Raw genomic sequence first — 21,002 nt, 5'->3', positions numbered from 1 at the left:
TGTCATGCCTTTTACAAAGAATGGGCAGATAGTTGAAGGAAATGTGTGGCAATAGTCAACCATAAACACGGCGTTTACTTGATTAACAACTATACAAAAAATGAAACACATGGTTGGAAAACATGACGCCTGGTGTGGTACCATGGTACGGCCTCACCATGCCCTGGTAAAAATTGGGGAATGTTTTCCTTATGTCATGATGCACGCCTTTCATAAATCGAACCATCACCGAGGAAGTTTCATGGTTTCGAGGTGGAAATCACCAAGATTGAAGGGGGATCCAAATTTCCTTTGTCCTTTGTCCACGAGTTTGTTTCTATTATGAGCATACAACCTGCAAATCACCGTGTTCAAATTTGGCACTTTTCCGGGTTCATTTGCCATATTTAGGGGATTATGTGCATTTCCTAGGAATTAATGCGCATAATTCAAGTTGAAACAATCGATGCATGAAAGGGTCCACAAAACGACCTAGAAAACCATGCTCGTGCCATTTAGTAAATTCTCATGCCTTTTACAAGGAATAGACGGATATTTCGATGAAATGTGTGGCAATAGTCAACCACAAATGTCTGTTTGTTGGGTTTTAAACTATAGAAAAAAATGAAATAAATGCTTAAAAAACATGACGCCTGGCATGGTGCCATTGTATGACCTCACCATGCCTTGGTAAAAATTTGAGAAGGTTTGGCTTATGTTGTCATGCACGCCCTTCATAAATCGAACCATCACCGAGGAAGTTCCATGCTTTCGAAAGGGAAATCCTCAAGATTGAATGGGAATCCAAATTTTCTTCGTTCTTTGCCCTGGAGTTTTTTCTACGACGAACATACACCCGGCGAATCACCGTGTTCAAATTTGGCATTTTTTGGGCTCATTTACCATATTTAGGGGATTATGTGCATTTTCTAGGCATTTAGCGCATATAAATCTAATCCAGCTACAGGTGCACGGGTGTGATGTGAGGGACGTGGATTGTCGTTCGATCACGGCGCATCCAACGGTGCACACGAGTGATCCGCGTGGCTGGGGTTCCGGCCAATCATAACGCAACACACAATAGGCTCGGCGCACACTATTTCCGGAAGCGACGGAGATGAACCGTGTGCGATAATGAACGAGCAAAATTGTAAGGGAAGCCAAATTTCTGTTGTCGTTTGTGGTTGAGCTCTTGAATACCACCGCACTGTACGGCTGCCTGGCCCCTCCATCCCAGAGCTCTCTCCAGGCGTCATCCATGGCACCGCGACGCACAGTAACTGGTAAGGAAGCGATGGCATCCCGCCGCGCCGCATTCCTCGCCGCCCGCGACCGCACACATGGTAAGGAAGCGATGGCATCTCGCCACGCCAAGTTCATTGCCGCCGGTGGCCAGACAGTTACATGGGCGAACTTTGATTTTGCCATGGCCCAATGGGTGGTGGATCTAGAGGCAGCCACAGCCGCATAGAAGGAGCGGAAAAGGCAAAATCAGTCAGGAAAAGAGAGTCCCGCCGCCGCAAGAAAAAAGCGGGCGCACGCCATGGTGAGGAGAGCTTGGCGGAGATCAAAGCACAGTGGGCTGCCGCCTGCAAGGCCGGGAAGGAGAACGCCGACGTCTGGCCAGCATGCCCTAATGGCAGCATGTGAGAAGTAGTTTAAGTTTGTAGTATTAGAGCAAATTACCAGTAGTACTTTAAGTTTGTAGTATTAACGTACAATGTCGGTAAGAGCATCCTTTGAGGGCTTTGAGCGTTGATTAGCATGTGTGCCCGTATGCATTTTTTGCGTTAATCATTAGATGATCACAAAACACACGGTTTCCATGCCGTACCCGTCTGCGTTTTTTGCGTTAATGACCCATAAGTCAGTTACCTGTGCGATATTTCCTAATAAACCAGGCGTACCATTGACCGAAAAAATCAAGTACAAGTGTATTTTACGCGCTTCGTCTGTGTTGTGTGTTTCCCCCACCCAAGTTTCAAATTTCGCACCAAAATTTTCATTAGGCGCGCGATTTCAGAATTTATTCCTCCAACCACATCCCCTTCCCCTCAGTATCCCCCTCCCTGGCGCCTCCCCCTACCGGCATCTCAAACCGCCGCCGCCGCAACACAGCTTCAACCACATCTACATTTTGCTCGGATCCAGTTAGGTAACCCACCGATCTCTATCACGTCCCCGACTCGATTGCTTAAATGGCGACTGTGAAACATCCTAATGCCTCCAAATTCCCCCACCCCGCCAGGAGCTGATGGCGGTCCATGGCGCGATGGCCGCTGAGCATGTTGACCCGGAGGAACACCTTGCCTCCGCCGCCGCCGACGACATGGTGCAGGCTCTGGCCCACATGAAGTCCCCCAGCGACTACCCCCCAGGACTTAACAGGTAAGATCTGAGCAGCTAAATCTTACCAATACCACTTGCAACGGGTATGATTTGTATGGTTGATGTATTAAGCATGTTCGTGCATTGTTTATTTCAGTACTACACATTGTGTGATGTTCAAATATTACCATGTCCAGCTCAATTTCACCAATACCAGTAACAAACTTACAATACATGACTCAGGATATCACCAGAGATGCTGCCCATTTGCTATTTTTAGTGGATGCTAACCCTATTGCACTTAACATGCCTGTCCATGTACTTACGCAGGGTCATAATGGCTGATGCTTTTGTTTGCCGTCGAGGTGAGCTGCATCCCATGTCTTACAGTATTTCACATAATTTGTGCAATTGCAGTTTCACTTCTACCCATTTACTGGTTGCGTGTAGGTACACATGTCAAAGGAACTGATCCATGCTTTGACTCGGTGGAACAGCCCGCCTCCGCCGTCGCTGACTTTGGGCGAGCTCTGTCCCAGATGAAGTGCCCCAGCAACTACTTCTCAGGACTTACCAAGTATGTACTCACTAGTTCAATCTTGCCAATACCAGTTGCAATTAATGGCTATGTTCTGTACGGTCGATGTATTAAGCATGTTCTAGTAAACATGCCTAACACGGTTTTGCTACTTTCCCTACCTTTTTGTAGACATCTGGGCCATTCTCTGCTCTGGCAGCACCTGCCTTGTGATGTTTAACTATGCCAATTGCATTTTTATCAGTACCGGTTTCAATGTCTATTAAGCCTGTTGCAATTAACAGTTGAATCCATTTTTAAACAGTTGCATTTCAATGGCTACAAACTTACAAAACATGACTTAGGATGTTGTTAAGCCTGTTGCATTTAACAGTTGTATCCATTTTTAATCTGTCCATTTGCTACCATGCTACTCTCCGCAATGAAGATATACTAGAGATGCTGCCCCATTTGCTTTTTTTGGTGGATGCTAACCCTGTTGTACTTAACATGCTTGTCCATGTACTTACGCAGGGTCATAACGACCGATGCAATTGTTTACCATCAAGGTTAGCTGCATCCCATGTCTTACAGTATTTCACATCATTTGTGCAATTGCATTTTAACTTCTACCATTTACTGGTTGCATGTAGGTACACATGTCAGTGGCACTGATCCACGCTTCGACCCGGAGGAATAGCTCGCCTCCGCCGCCGCTGACTTTGGGCGGGCTCTGGCCAAGATAAGTGCCCCAGCAACTACCTCTCAAGACTTACCAAGTATGTACCCACCAGTTCTATCTTACCAATACCAATTGCAATTAATGGCTATGTTTTGTACTGTCGATGTATTAAGCATGTTGTAGTAAACATGCCTAACACGTTTGAGCTATTTTCCCTACCTTTTTATAGACAACTGGGCCATTATCTGCTCTGGCAGCACCTGCCCTGTGATGTTTAACTCTGCCAATTGCATTTTTATCAGTACCGGTTTCAATGGCCATTAAGCCTGTTGCAATTAACAGTTGTATCCATTTTTAAAGAGTTGTATTTCAATGGCTACAAACTTACAAAACATGAATTAGGATGTTGTTAAGCCTGTTGCAATTAACAGTTGTATCCATTTTTTAACCCATCCCTTTGCTACCGCACTACTCTTTCGAAATGAAGATATCACTACAGATGCTGCCGTTTTATTACCATTTGCTATTGTTGGTGGATGTTAACCCTATTGTAGTTAACATTGGCTTTTCATGTACTTACACAGGGCTACAATGGGCGATGCTGTTGTTTGCCGTCAAGGTTAGCTGCATCCCATGTCTTATACACCATCTATTCCTAAATATAAGTATTTTTAGAGATTCCAATATAGACTACATAAGGAGCAAACTGAGTGAATCTAGGTTCTAATCTAAGTTATATCTATAATTCTATATACATCCGTATGTAGTTCATATTGAAATCTCAAAAAAATACTTGTACATAGGAACATAGGTAGTTGTATTTTACATCATTTGTGCAATCTCAATTTAGCTTCTAACATTTACTGGTTGCTTGTAGGTACATATATGAGGGGTACTGATCCATGTTTTGATCCCTTTTGCGTCTGGGGCAATGAGATATTCATGAACAAGCATCAAGTGAGGAAACTAAGAAAGATTGTTAGGCGAAAGAAACGGGTGATTGGAATTAAGATCTTTATTTACACTTTGTCGAAGACAACAGTGAACTTTAGGATGGTAAGTAATGTGTTGCCTTTTCCCCTGCCCACAATAAGTTACTCTATTAGACCTCAGTATCTGATATTTTTCTCTTTTCAGTGGTTTCTGAAGCTATTTACCGATGATTACCTTGCAAACTACATGACCGGAGTGGAGGCAACTAAGGTTAAAGTATATAATTCATGCTACCATGATAATGCTCTAGAAGTCTTCCTAAAGGCGGTGAAGGATGGGCGGGCGATCTTCACAAGGGGTTGGACAAAAGTGGTTCGTGCCTATGGCATGCAGGAAGGCACATTATGGGCATTCCGCTTCTTCAACACCGTCGGCAGTCAAAATGATTTACACTTGTCTCTTCACCTTTACCGCCTTTAAATATTGCGGTTCATCATAGTTAATTGCTGCCTAATCCTATAATTACTGAACATATTGTACTGGCAATTTTATTTATGGATTCGTTGTTGAACCATTGTGCTGAGAATTTGAATTGCACGTTTCGTATTTCAAAATTTCCAATTAGAATAATAAATTACAGGCAAAAATAAAAATAGAACAGACGGTCATGGACCTTTGCAAACGGTTCTAGCAGTAAAAGCGCTTGCGATGGATAGCCCAATGCCACACAGTTTTCTACATCAAATCGTGTGTGATGTAGTTAATGAAAGCAAACAGTTAACCAAGGCAGAACGTGTGTGATAGTTACACCTTTCACACACGAGCGTATACATAAAATCGTGTGGGATGTGCATCCGAACGGAAATGTTTTCCCTGGATTGACTGTGTGGGATGTACATAAGAACGGAAACATATTCCTTGGATTGACTGTGTCTGATATACATACGAACGGAAATGATTTCCTGGGATTCACCGTGTGGGATGTACATACCTACGGAAATGATTTCTGGGATTTACCGTGTGGGATGTACATACCAACGGAAATGATTGGGTTTTGATGCCTCGCCCGATCGCACACGGCCCCAGCCTGGGTCCTAGGAGGGTCTATCCCCGACGATTTTTGGGTCGTGTGGGAAGGACACCCTATCACACACACTCACTTGGCGACGGTTCCAAATGCCATCGCGAAAAGGGGTAAAAACCCGTTTGTTTAGGACCGACGCGCACCAGTGTACACTTCCGGAACAAACAAGCATATAAGCTATTATAGTTCTTACCCAAAGGATCTTTATATCCAACAGACACAAAATATCCATTCGACTTTTGGAAATTACTTTAACTACTGATCCGATGTTGAAGTAATTGCTGCATCGCCACCAAAACCCACCATCTCTTATGCTAAAGTAGACGGGGCAAACCCCCAAATTAGCATACTACTAAGATAAACAGAAGGCACTATAGAATCATTTAGGAGGTGAGCTTGTCAATCTGAATGTGGAGGGACACCGTCCTCGACAACCTAGCCCTGGCCAATAGCCTGGGCGGAACTGTGAAGAAGGTTAGCTCTTGCACGGCGACGTCGCCGGGATCCTTGCTGCTTGTCACCTCCATTTCCACCTTGACGGCGTCGGCCCTGACTTTGGGCTCCCCCGGCGGGCCATTTGCCCACATCTTGGCCATGTAGTGCGGCAGTGGGGATGCCCCCGCTCTGATGCAGACGACCGACACGATGATAGGCGCGCCGATATCAAGCACGCCGCTAACCAAGAAAAACGCGCGGTCGTCCTCCTCCGCGAACAGCAAGAGCCATGGCTCCGACTGTGGCACTTGCAGCTGGAGCACCTTGCCGTACTGGATCCTGTGCATGGACATGGGATGCATGGTTCTGATGTGGTGGGAGAGCGCCGGTGGTAGGCCTTTTTAGCCGCAGACGGGCACGGGGCATTTGCAGGACGCGAGCAGACACATGCTCTGGTGATCGGCGAGCTAGTGGTAAGTGATGTAGAGCCCACAACCTTCATGCGGGCACTCCACCCTCACTGAGGAGAGGACGACGTCCACCGCCGTGTTCCGCACGTCGAAGCCAACGTCGTGCTCGCACTTCTGGCACTGCGGCTGGTTCCCGGGGCACTCACTGCGGCAGTCCATGCAGGCCAGGTGCCCTTCATTGCACTGCACAAATCAATCGAACAACACATCAATCAAGAAACCTGCACCTTGCTCAATCAGGCGAATGGATGAGGTGTATTCGAACCTCATACACTGGAGGCTTCAAGGGACGGAGGCACAAGGGGTAGTGGAGCAAGGTGAGGTCCATAGAGACCATGGAGAGCCCCATAGTCAGGTCCTGTTCCGTCGGCATGATCTCGCCCTCCTCGTGTACAACCATCTCTCGCTTTAGGCTCGGGGCATTACAAAGCTTTACCGTCACATATTCATACTACTTCAAGGTGCATTAAATCAACACATACAAGTAACAAAAGGAAAGTCACGGCATGCATGCATGCATTGTAATTAATGCATCGGTAAACGCAAATTATTGAAATATATCGAGTGCACTGCTTTGATGTGCCGCGTCAACTCATACAACAACGAGAAGTTTTATTACAACGCCCTCTCCCTCACCCATGAGCGTGGTGTCACTACTAGGAAAATGCTTATAGACAGTAGCATAGTAGTAGCGCCTTTTATAATAAAGCGCTGCTACTACTTATTAGTAGCGCTTTTTATAAAAAAAGCCATACTACTATGCACTTAGCAGTAGCGCTGTTTTAGTAAAAAAAACGCTACTACTACAATTGCCAGGCCATTGCCGGCAGGCCAGGCATAGTAGTGGCGCTTTTATGTATGAAGCGCTGCTGCTACCGGACGTAGCAGTAGCGCTTTCTAGATATAAGCGCTACTACTACGGGCTCTATCCAGCCCAACGGCCCGCACTCGACCTCTCTCCCACTCCCCCGCCCTCACAAACTCACTCGCCTCTCTCCGCTGTCGTCGCCGCCGCCCTCCCCCGCGCACCGCAGTCGCCCGCGTTGGAGCTCTCCCACCGGCCGCCCTCGCCCGAGCCGGCTCTGCTCCCCCGCCGGCCACCCTCCCCCGCGCCGGCCTCGTCCCCCGCCGGCCACCCTCGCCCGCGCCGGCTCTGCTCCCCCGTCGGCCTCCTCCCCGCGCCGGCCTCCTCCACCACCGTGAGGTACTCCTCCTCCCTCCATTTAGTTCATTAGGTTACGTAACTTAGGTGAATTTAGTTAATTAACTTAGGTGAATTTAGTTAATTAACTTAGGTGAATTTTAGTTAATTAACTTAGATGTTTAGTTTATAGAAAAAATTCAATATAGTTCTTTTACTATTTTTAGTAAGTGTTTAATAGAATTAGTTAGAAAATTAATAGAAGTAGTTAAACTAGTTTATTTTTAGTAAGTACTAGTTTATTTTATTTATAGTAAGTGCTTAGTTGAACTAGTTGAATTAATAAAACTAGTTTATTTTTAGTAAGAAAATTTAGGTATATGAGATTTGATGATCTAATTAAAATTTTACTATAGAACTAGTTTATTTTTAGTAAGAAAATTAATAGAACTAGTTTATTTTTTAGTTAAACCAATTATTCCCGCATCGACGTCGACAACGCCTATCCCGCATCCTCGTCATCGACTTGGCGGAGGAGGCCTGGGCTTGGTGAGGAGCCATGTCCGGGACTGGGCTCCGCTGGGCTGGTACTTGGAGGTGCTACCTTCCGGGGGGCTTAGCTTGGTAAGGAGCCAGCCCGTCATTGACCTGAACCTTCTTTGGTGGCGGTCGCATGGGCCAGTGATGGTGCGGAGGCTTGAGGATCCCGTGGAGGTGGTACGTCACCGTGTTAGCGAGGAGGACGAGCACGTCCGCCGCTACATGGTTGCGTTGGAGGGCAGGTTCTCCAATACCTGGGAGGTTCTTCAGGGATCTCACTGGAGCTATGATCCTGTGATGGTTCCTTCTCTTTGGGTGTCCACAGCCCGCGCCGATACCCGTCGTTCGCTACGGTTTTAGTTGTATTAGTGATGTTATATGTATGAGACTATTCGAGATCTATTAGTGATAATATTCAATGATGTACGGAGGAAAGAGATGGTTTAGTTTTGCTTATCGAATGAATGCTAATTTGAATACTAATTTATTTATGATTTGGTTTTGCTTATTGAATGCTCAAATTGGAAAACTACTCCATCAAGTTTGAATGCTCATATGATGTAGATATAAACATGTATATCTTGTGTTGCTCAAATAGGATATGTGTTTGCCCAAGTGGCCGGCCATGTTTGCAGGTTACACCTCCTATAGTGGCCTATGTTTTGCTGGAGTGTTGATTAATTTCCATTCCGGCAAATTTTAGGCGCTCGATATGTCCTTTCTAGCAAAGGTCATGCTGTATTTTTCCGTGAATTCTGGCATGACTTGTGCTAGAATATGTAGGAAATATCGAGTGGCCTGGATTTTCTCGAAAAATAATTAAACGACATTTCGGGTTGACTTTAAGTCTGTCGAGGCTCCATCACTGAAGGTTGAAAAATCAATGAGGGAGTGTATCCACCATATATGAGAGAGGAGGAAGAAGCCCGACTGTTGTCGTGGGGGTCGTTTTTCCTTCTTCTCCTTGTGCTAGACCTTTGTAATGCACTAGGGGAAGGAGGAATAACGACCATCACCGACGGTCGAAAAATCTATGAGGGAGTGTATCCACCATATATGAGAGAGGACGAAGAATCCCGACTGTTGTCGTGGGGGTCGTTTCTCCTTCTTCTCCTTGTGCTAGACCTTTCTTATGCACTAGGGGAAGGAGGAGTAACGACCATCACCGACGGTCGCAAATGTCAGGGAGGAATCAGTGAGGGAGAGTCTCCACCATATAGACTCGGCACACCAATAGTCAACCCGTGATGAATAATAATGATCTAATTTATTTTTTATATTACATATATTGAATTGTACAAGTTTAATCTTTGAATTATGAACGTAGGAAATGTCGTCATCGGATGACGAAAGTCTCCCGGGGAAGTGCAGCTGGTGCAACGACGATCGAGGTCTGTGCGACAGGCCTCACCTGGACGAAGATCGGTGCTTCAGCATTAAGCTCCAGGAGACCTTCGATGTTGAAACGGTACGCAACGATGACAAGTGTTTTTTCATAATTAATTAAGCACGACTTCAACTATTTCAACATGTAATTTTCATCTTTTACAATTTGACTAGCTTATCCCATGCCATGCAAGACGCTATGTCTTGGAGAGGATGGGTTTTTAAGACCATGAAAGTTTCGAAACAAAGAAAAATCACCTAAGGACCTATCATGATATGGATTTTGAAGTAAATCTGTATAATTCTAAGAGCGTAACCCATTTTGGTTGCAAAAATTGGGAAGCACTTTGCAAGATGTATGATTTTGATGAGGGTATGCTTGTCACCATGGATCTTGGTGATCCTGACATCGACCAAGACAATATGGACATTTGGGTCCTTGTTGATACGCTTCCAATTCTACCGTTATGTGAGTTTCTCAAACATAGTTATTAACTAATTTATATTGTTCATTTCAAAATAGTTGACAACTTATTTTCATTGTTCAAACAATGTGCGGAACATGGTAGACAGAACCTACTACACCGATGGCTCTGAGTTAACTTATCAGGAGAAAAATCATCTGGTTGCATTTTGTACTAATCTTGAGAATTACAATATCTATTATAAAACTCCTCCACATTATGGTCAATACGTGCCACTAGTGCACGTGTTGAACTACGGTAACATCCATGGAGATGCCATGGTAAGATTTTTTAGTATTACGACATCCGTGCATCTTTTGCATAAATTCTTTTAAAACATAACTACATTGCTAACTATGAAGTTATTACTATGTTTTTCAACAGAAAATCCCGAATGATTGTGTGCCTCATCTGATGTATCAGAATGCTCACCTTGATGTTTTGAACATACGGCCAGGTCATCCTATGAATCTCACCTGTCCATATCAGATTTCTAAAAGAAGTGGAGACATGAAAATCAAAGAATGGAAAAAATGTATGGACAATCGTAAGGAGGTACTTGGAAGCAACATTGTGCGAAAGGCAAGAATTGAAGACAGGATAATCTCCATTCTCCATAATGGAGAGTCAGGGCCTATCTTGTTTTATGCTATTTTACCTAAGAGAAGGTAGTAAATCCTAGTTAATAATACTCATGATCATGTGCTAACAACAACTAAGTAGGATTGGTTAGATGACTATGATGATGATGTGGTATCGAGTTGAAGTTGTATGATCGATGATGATGAGTATGACTTGTTATTATGATACCAATGATGAGTTATTTATTATTATGATCGATGATGCATGATGCTAAGTTGTTATATGAGCATGATTACTTATTATATATAATAGTGGGTGAAATGAACCTGGATTAGATTCAAGTGAAGCCAACATGTGGTGCACATCGAAAGTACTACTAATCCAAACTAGATCAAGTTTGGATTATAGTAGTACTTTCGACATGCACCACATGTTGCCTCCACTTGAATCTACTCCATGTTCATTTCACCCACTGTTATATATAATAAGTAATCATGGTCATAAAATCATATGATGAAAGTACTGTATATAAAACCACACAATGAAAATAAGCTATATTTTTAAAAATACAGGAAAATTTAGCAGCATTGCTTTTTAGAACAAGCGCTACTGCTACTTACAAGTAGCAGTAGCACTGTCTAGAGGAGAGCACTACTGATAACTAGGTATAGCAGTAGCGCTCCCTTTCCAGCGCTACTGCTACTAGTTAGCTCTAGCGCCTTAGTGGTAGCGCTGGACCCAGCGCTACTGCTATGCATATTTCAAGTGCTACTACTAGGGTTTTCCCTAGTAGTGTGTCTCGTAGGACTAGGAGAAGCTTTCACTACACGCTCTCCCTCCCGCACGCGGTGGACATGCAGCAGTTAATTTGGTGTCAGATGGCTAGAAGGATACTGTAGTACTCCACTACAGTAGTACCATCATTGTTCGACTTCCCAAAGAGGCGAAGAGCCAAGCGCAACCCGGATGCTCGTGTGGCAGTTTCGTGTGTAGAGTAGTCTAGGATAGCGTGTATAGTGCCACTAAGCTTAAAATCGTTGGAGTCGGCTCCATGCTATGAGGCCGTCTTGAAGCATTTTTTTCATTAAAATAATCTTCTGTCCCTACCTGTCATCCTGGTGATTGTAGTTTGCACGCTCATCTGGTCAAGACATGAATATATATTTTAATTTGTGGTGGGGTAAATGTTAGAGGTTGCACCAAATATATTGTACACTGCGGGCCTTTTAGCCAAGTTTAGAGGCAAGCATGTGAGGCCAGTGCTATGATGTGTCGCGTCAACTCGTACAATGAGGAGAAGCTTGATTTTACTACTACACGCCTTCTCCCTCGCCCATGCACGCGGTGGCTCGCACACGAGGATATGCTTTTGCTTACTACAACAAGCTATCCCTCCCGCATGCGGTGGACGGACATGCAGCAGTTGATTCGATACTGTAGAAGTAGTAACATCATTGATCGTCTTCTCGAAGAGGCGAAGAGCCAAGCGCAAGCCGAACGTGGCAGTTGCGAATGCTCGTGTGGCAGTCTTTGTGTAGGGGTGTGGCGTGGTGGGGAGCCTTGGAGCATGCATATAGCCAAGCTCTTGCATGAGACAAAATTGCTATATAAGCAAGCTATAAGCCCACTATTGTAGTACTTGCTAGTATAGCCCTGTAAACCAGAAAGGAGTATTTTCCTTTCTAGAGATTTCAACAAGTGACTACACCCTAAATAAATGGGCGAATCTACACCGTAAATAAATATGTAGTTCTCTCGTTTTCCTCTCCGCCTTGGTCGTGGTGCACAATATTGAGTATACTACTACTGACTAGTCTTTTTTTGACACACATTTACGTTGATACGGCTTGAATGCCAACGACGCAGAGGGTAGCGGTCCCCGAAACGTTGAATGGTTCAATGATGCCTCCGCATTCAATTAGCATGCAGAGGTAGGAGTAAGTAATTGGAGAAGCATTATGAAGCCATCACGATGTGAATGCAACGCGGTTTGGACTCTCATATAAAGGCGCCCCACCACTCCAATCCGTCTACTCCTAGTCTCTGCGCAACACTGCCCACTCCAATCCAAGACCAAGACCAAGTGACCATAAGCCACAACACCCATGGCGTCAATGGACGCGTGCGGCAGTCGGCTGTGCCAGGTCGTCCAAGACACCGACCTACTACCCCGCACCTTGCAGTGTTTCCAGACGGTGCTGGCAACCGCTGGTGTCATAGCCCTCGTCGACGCCGGCTTCGCCTCTGGCATGTGCCAGATGATGGTCGACTCCATTCGCAGGTTCACCGCCATCAAGAAGCGCGTGGACAACCATGCCGTATTGCTCCAGCCCGCGCGTCCAGGCTACTCATTGCCTGCCACCCTCATCGGCCTCCAAGGTGACGAACTCTTTGAAGCACGGGTGGCCCTGCAGCTGACGGAGGTCGCGACGAAGAATGTGCACCTCGAGGCCACGCTCGCCGTGCAGCACCTCACCATGCAAGAAACCATCGATATGCACAGCTGCGTCTACGAGGAAATCGTCTACATAGGCCACTACAAGGCCAGCGAGGACAGAAAGACGTTGGCTTACTTCAAGCGGCTAGAATCTTTGGATGCCATTGTTCAGAAGCATGTCAACCTGGCCACGAAAGCCGCTGCTACTTAGCCGTCGTTCGGTGGGCTGGCGCCCTGAGTCGCGGAGATGGACGTCGTCGATGGATGCATCTTTCTTCTTGCCTCCTGTAACCAGCACTGCATCGCCTCATGGCCTTAATGTTTTATTAGTAGTATATGGAATTTTTATTCCAGTCGTAACGTTTTCACTATGAGGTGGGGCCACAGTTGAGCAAACCGACCATCGGCAAATCCCCACCCCGCCTACCGAGCGTCGGCTGAGTTTAGAATTAGAAGAGAGAAACAAGGGAGAAGAGCTAGCTGTAGCACGGACGATGTTGTCAGATGGGACTCGAGTTGATAGAATAGGAGTACTGAGCACTCGTACCTCTTTTTTTAGGGAAAAGTAGTCGTACGTCTAGTACCACTAGATGGGTGCGTGCCACCTATACCTGTCATCACTTTAGGTCTCCTTTTCGAACCGCAGCTATGCTTCATAGTACATATTTTTTCACGCATTTATCCTCCTATATGTACTCGTAGGCTATTTCCACGTGCTCCCTTTCGCTGACATGTGGGACATAGAGCATCTGGGTCGTAGTGCATGCATGACTCGGAGCATATGCAACCATGCCGGGGTACTTTACATTTCAGACCTCATGAATTACATGCAAACCCCCCACAAAAGAATAAATAAATGAATGAATTACTACATAAAACCGGATTATTTTCATAGAAACCGGAGCATGTTCATTAAATTTTGGACATAACACCTTTATAAAAAACGACCGGACCTAAACCAGTATAAGGGCCTCTTTGATTCGCAGGACACTGAAAACACAGGAATGGGGAAAGTATGATGGCGATGAACCGAGACGAGGAAAACTCTAACTTAGTTAGAGGTTAGAGTTAGATTCTAACCCCAAACTAACCCTGAACTAACTCTAACCAAAGAGGTGTTTGGACGACAGGGTTAGATTGACAATAAAAGCTCTTTCTCAATCATTTGTCTACTTTGGACCCTATTTCCTGCAGGATTTGGTGTGGCCAGCTCTTGTGTGGCCTCCTCCCGCTCACAATTGGCATAAACGAACCATCTTTTACAAATCAAGCACTACAAAAAAAGACACTTCCGTGATGATACGTGTTTGTCACAGTAGGTCACGTTTTCTGTCATGCATGTACATCCATGATGATTTTATGACAGAATCAAGATAGTCATACATGTGCTGTCATAGAATTGTTCCATGACATTACGAAAATTATAATCACGGAAGTGTCCACTTCCATGACGATAAATCATGTGTCATAGAAGTGCTTTTGTCAAGGGTGATAGACACGTGGCATCCACCATAACGGGTCGCCGTTAAGCTGGTCCGGTTTTGGATCCAACCCGTTAACAGCCCGGACCAATGATGATTTTCCATGTGTAAAATTGTCATTGGCCGGAGGAAACACGTGTTGGCTCACAGTTGGGACAGATGTCATCCATTCATTGGACAGGAGGTGCCTATGATACGTCGACACGTGGCATGTCCCAATAGAGGCCCATTCCGGCGAAAAGGCCGGCCTGTTTGACTTGGTCAAATGGTAACGGGCTGGCCCATGGAAAGCATGTTAACGGCATGTCCGTATATAGCCCATTTTCGGCCCGCTAACTCACGACCCGTTATGGCCTACCGGAATTAAGCCCAGTAGCTTCATATGGGCCGTGGAATATGATTCCAACCTGTTGTAACTTCCGGCCCATGTATGGCCCATGATGTCTTTCGGCCCATACGAGGCCATTTGTAACTTTTGGCCCATTAACGGCCCGTGGTGAATCTGGCCTGCAATGAATAGTGTACCACTTTATACCCATTAACGACCCATTATTCCATTGGGACGTTTCCAACCCGTGTTATCTTTCGGCCATCTAAGGGCCCATTTATTCTTGGGCTTATTTCCAGCATTCGGTTACTTACGGCCCGTTACTGGCCTTTTCTGATTGTGGGGCCAAATTCAGCCCGTGGTTACAATCGACCCATTAATCTGTTGGGCCGTTTTCATAGTGTCATCAAATACGGTAGATTAACGACGGCCCATTATGGCCGGCCCATGAACGGACGATTCCAAATCTAGCTCGTTTACAGCCCATAATGCGGTCTGTTATTGGCCCATGTTTGGTCGATCGATCATACGGTTCATAGAAGGCCCATTGATGCTATGACCCGTAGAAGGCCCATAATTTCTACGACCCTTAGAAGGCCCACTGTTTCTATGGCCCACAGGTGGCCCATGGTAACTACAGTAAATATGTAGCCCATGGTTATTGTGGACTAGTTTTAAAAAATAGGTTATTGCGGCCACTAGCAAACCGCGGAAAAAGAACTGCACTGACTACAAGCAAACAAATAAACAAGACAACAAGGAAATAAATAAGCAAGCAACTTACGCTAGGCTATCACGGCTATTACACATATTACATCCACTTGGCATCAAAGTTTGCCACCAGTGCAAATATAGGGAACAAAGCCGCATATCATATACATTGGCTGTCAAACTTGGCGACCAGTGCAAATAAACGCCACAGCAAAACAAGTCTATAACTGAAACCACTTCAGAAGAGCTCAAGAAATAATATCCTGGGTACCCATAATACTGGCAAGATGTTTAGCAAGCTTATTTACTTTCTCTTGTTTGGCGCTTAAATCCTCCAGCACTTGTCGTTGCACAAGAAAGTATGCATCTGAATTCTGCAGGGACTTCCTCAGTCCTTCGGCTTCTTGCCGCAGCATAGCTGACTGATGCCTTCCAGCTTGTAGCTGAGACTGAATAAACCGAAGTGATTCAGGAAGCAAGTTCGAAGAGCTTGTGCCAGTGGTACGGGCCAGTAACTCGAACACTACATCAATGCAGGACTGTGGGGTTTTCTCACTGTCTACAAGATCGTTTTTATCACCTTTCTTGGAGGCCAACAGGGCTGTCTCACTATCTTGAACCTTATCTGCATTACTTTCTCTACCATCGCATAGTGGGGTGCTCTTCTCCAATATTCTGTTCGCATACTACAAGAGAAACAAGCAGACACATCCAAGGTTTAGCATGCAGTATACAAAACTCATTTTTGTAAACTGGTTCAGTAGTAAGGTGGACAGGATAACAGCATGAAACAAACATATATCTATGTACTATGGTCACTGTATTGTCCATATCATTCAAGTTTATGTTGCCAAATCAAGATAGAGACACAGTTCAACTCATATATTTTTAAGACACAACGGCATAGACAGAATATAAGTGTGAGAAACTACACGACATTGGCAACACTTGTAATGTGCATCACATGAGAACATAACTGTTTGTACAACTGAAACTGAAATCAACATAGAGCAAGAAGTTAGAACAACAATCTAGTTAAAGAAATAGGTTTAAAACATACCTGTTGCACCATTGGGGTTTCGATTGGATCCTTCAAATTCGAAAGTAGTTGGTATGAGTAAATACAGTGATGCAACAGCAAAGGAGTACGGACCATAGCTACGGAATCTGACCTGAGAACAGTTGCTCTTCTGCTTTAAACGTGGAGTTTGGGTTTGCTGTGGTGGTCTTCGTGCTTTGGGCACTGCAGTTGCTTTACAAACTGCTCGTGTGGGGGTACACTATGGTGGACATGGTCCTTTGTCAACTAGAAGTGGGTTATTATCCACTGGGGTTGGAGTTAGATGGGTTGTAGCTGGTTCTCTGCCCAACGGCGTAAGTGTGCAATCTGGAAGAGTCTCGATTATGTGTGGTGGGGCTAGTTTGTGGGCCAGTACAACCATGGTTCTATCTGCATCGATGGGTAGCACTGTCTTTTGTGAAGAACGGGTTTTTGCTCCCTTAGATACTGCCATCACCCACTCCAATTCAAATGGCTGATAAACAAGAAAAGAAATTGAATGTACAGACATTGTATGATAGACAGATGTGGTAATTGACATATATGTCGTCTAACCAAACAGGACAGCATGACACAATTTCACATATATGATGCCTAACTAAACAGGATAGCATGACACAGTTTCAGATATATGATGGATAACTTAACAGGATATAATGGCATAATTCAACATATGATGAGTATCTAAACAGGATGACATGACAAAACTACATGATTTCTTTCTAAAATAGGTTGGGATGAAATAATTCACATACATGTTGTCTAAGTATACAAGATGGGATGATACAATTGACATAATTGATTCATATACAAGTAGCTGGCACTCGCATGTATGATCTCTAAACTAAGCAGATGGAATTCAATATTGTGTATATGATGTCTAAACTAAGCAATGCAAGACACCATATGCATGATATGAGAAATATAAACATTGCAACTTAGAGCATACACCTCAGGTGGGATATAAGACTGGTCATCTGTCTCTGAATCCTCCTCTGAGGAGCTCCGTGTAACCATCGAGATATATGCTTCAACAGGTACCATTGCCTGCTCTGAAGACCTTGTTTTCACTCCCGATTTTTCCATAACAGGCTCAAATGGCTGATATACATGAAGAGTAGTTCAATATACACAGATTGTCGACGAATGGAATACGTAATGAAAAAAATATGGCATGAGATAATTCACATATATGATGCCTGGCTACATGGAGGTGCATAATTCACATATATGATAACTGGCTGAAAAACATGGCATTGCATAATTCACATATCTGATATAGAAAGCAAACAAGAGGCATTCACACAAAGCATGTCTAATATAAGCAGATGGCATGGCAATGCAAGACACCATATGCATGATATGAGCAATATAACCCTGCCAAGTTAGAGCATGCACCTCGGGGGGGGGGGGAATAGGACTGCTCATCTGTCTCTGAATCCTCCTTTGTGGAGCTATCTGTAACAAGCAAGAAATCTGCATCGACAGGTAGCACTGACTGCTCAGAAGACCTTGTTTTCACTCCAGATTTTCCCATGACCGACTCAAATGGCTGATGCACAGGAAGAGTAGATGAATGTATAAACATTATTGACAAATGGAGTACATTATGAAAAAAATATGGCGCAATACAATTCACATATACGATGACTGGCTACACAGGATGGCATTGCATGATTCACTTATATGATGCCTGGCTAAAGAAGATGGCATTGCATAATTCCCATATACTCCCTCCGTGCCTAAATATTTGTATTTTTGGAGATTTCAAATGGACTACCACATACGGATGTATAGAGACATATTGTAGAGTGTATATTCACTCATTTTGCTCTGTATGTAGTCACTTGTTGAAATCTCTAAAAAGACAAATATTTAGGAACGGTGGGAGTATGATATAGAAACCAAACAGGTGGCATTCACTCAAAGCAAATCTAAACTAAGCTGATGACATATAAGATGTATAATGTAAGCAATGCAAGGCGCCATATGCATGATATGACCAACATCAACATGCCAGGTTAGAGCAAACACCTTAGGTGGTAAATAGGAGTGGTCGGCTCCCTCTGAATCCCCATCTGAACAATTATCTTCCTCTGGAATACAATCTGGAATGGAGGGAGGGGGGCCACTTCGCCCACCATGGAGCGGCGTCTGCATGACATTATATTCCCACGCAATGGTCTTCTCTTTTTCTCTACATGTTATGTACGATTGTGTACAATAACTGACATGCATAATAAAAAAATAGTTAGATTTTTTAAGGCCTAAGGGGTGCATGCAGAAAGGGGTGCATGCAGAAATCAAGACTGATGGTAGCAAACGAGTGGATAGATACAAAAGCAATGATAGCAGGTAGATTGTAGCTTCAGTTTTAAAAAGATAGAGAATGGATCATCTACTGTTTGTTGCCCACCCAACATGAACCACATAGAAGAACCTAGGTGAACCAGATAGTAGACAGATACTATTCATTGCTGCCTTGATATGAGACCCACGGGCATTTTAAAACTCAAGTTTGAACGATAAAGTAGCAGGTAATAATAACCAATGTATAATGTAAGCAAACACAAAAGACTGCGACCTCTCTTCCGGAACTGTGTAGTCCTCAGGTTCATCTGCTCAGTCGATGATGGTAGTGAAGTTGGCGTGGCTGCCGGCAACGGGGAAGATGATCTGAGGCGGTGAAAGAAAGTCTGCAGGGGGAATCTCTGCTGCAGTGAACGCTTCTGTCGATGGTGCACCTCAGGTGGGGTGGATGACGGCACGGCAGGAGCAGGACATAACACACAGAGTTTTCTTTGACCACTACTAGGGAAAACCTTATACGCAGAACTTTAGCAGTAGCGCATGTTAAAAAAGCGCGCTAGTGCTAAGTAGTAGTAGCACGTTGGCGTAAACCGCGCTACAGATACAATTGTAGCAGTAGCCCGCCTGAAGATAAAAGCGCTACTACTAAAATTCCCACTGCTAAGCCGATAGGCTACACATAGTAGTAGCGATCTACTACGAACAGTCCTACTGCTAGTTGGTTTGTAGCAGCGTGTTTACGCAGAAAGGCGCTACTGCTAAAGGAAATAAAATTAAATGGAAAGCAAATAGAAAAGTAAATGAAAATGAAAGAAATAAAAAAAGGAGAAAGGAAAAAAAATAAAATGTAAATAAAAATAAATGAAAAAGGGGAAAAAGAGAAAGGAATAGCAGTAGCGCATATCCGGAAGCGCGCTATAGCTAACTTAGCAGTAGCGCACTTCCTGGAACGCGCTGCTGCTACTTTTGACTTAACCACGTGGTTCGTTCCTCCCCACGACCACTTCCCCCAAATCCAAACTCCTCCGCTGTCGTTGCCGCCGTCGGCCGCCGCGCGCTCTCCTGTCGCTCTCCGCACACACTCGACGCCGCCCCCGACCCTGACCTCGACGCCGCCCTCTGTCGCGCGCCAGAGCCCTGACCCCGACCTCGACGCCGCCTGCCCCTCCCTTGCCGCAGGCACCCGAGGTGAGCACGCCTGCTCCTCCCCCTCCTCTACCTCTGCCTAGGGTTCTTCAAATTTAATTGCATCAAATTAGCTAGGGTTCATCTAGGGGTGGAAACAAATCGGATGTGGATCGGATAGTGCTCTTACCACTTCTGTTTTCATATTTACAAAACGAATACGAATGCGAATACGGATGTTATCAGATACGGATGCGGCTCGGATGTTTTCTTCATTCGGAACAGATACGAATAATAGCGACATATTGCTTAAGTGTATTAGTCAACAGCTATGTCACATGAAGTATTCAACTTGTGACATACAATAAGTCAATGATAAATAGGTTTATGAATAAAGACTATTGTAATGCATAATAATTTCTAAGATTAATCATAAAATGAGTAAAATTTGACCACTTATTTGACTTTTAAGTTGGATAATTGGAATATCGGATCGAATACGAATATCGGATATTTCGGATTATCCGCTACCACTTTCCACCCCTAGGTTCATCAAATTAGATGGTAATTAGGGCAGTAGTTCCTAGGTACTAATTAGTTAGTAAGAACTAGGTACTAATTAGGTACTAGTTTATTTTTATTTATAGTAAGTTTATTTTTAGTAAGAACTAGTTAAACATGTCACATTTGTTGTTATTTTTTTTAGTTAAAGAAATTATTCCCGCATCAACGTCGACGATGCCTATCCCGCATCCTCGTCGTCGACTCGGCGGAGGACACCTGCTTGACCAGATGGGCCATGTCCGGGACTGGGCTCCGTCGGGCTGGTACTGGGAGGCGCTACCTACCGGGGGGCACAGCTTGGTGAGAAACCAGCCCGTCATTGACCCGAACCTTCTTTGGTGGCGGTCACGTGCGCCAGTGATGGTGCAGAGGCTTGAGGACCCTGCGGAGGTGGTACATCACCGTGTCAGTGAGGAGGATGCGCACGTCCGTCGCTACTTGTTTG

This window comes from Aegilops tauschii, chromosome 5 (assembly GCF_002575655.3).
Source record: "Aegilops tauschii subsp. strangulata cultivar AL8/78 chromosome 5, Aet v6.0, whole genome shotgun sequence".
Taxonomy (NCBI): Eukaryota; Viridiplantae; Streptophyta; class Magnoliopsida; order Poales; family Poaceae; genus Aegilops; species Aegilops tauschii.
This window is presented reverse-complemented; position numbering follows the sequence as displayed.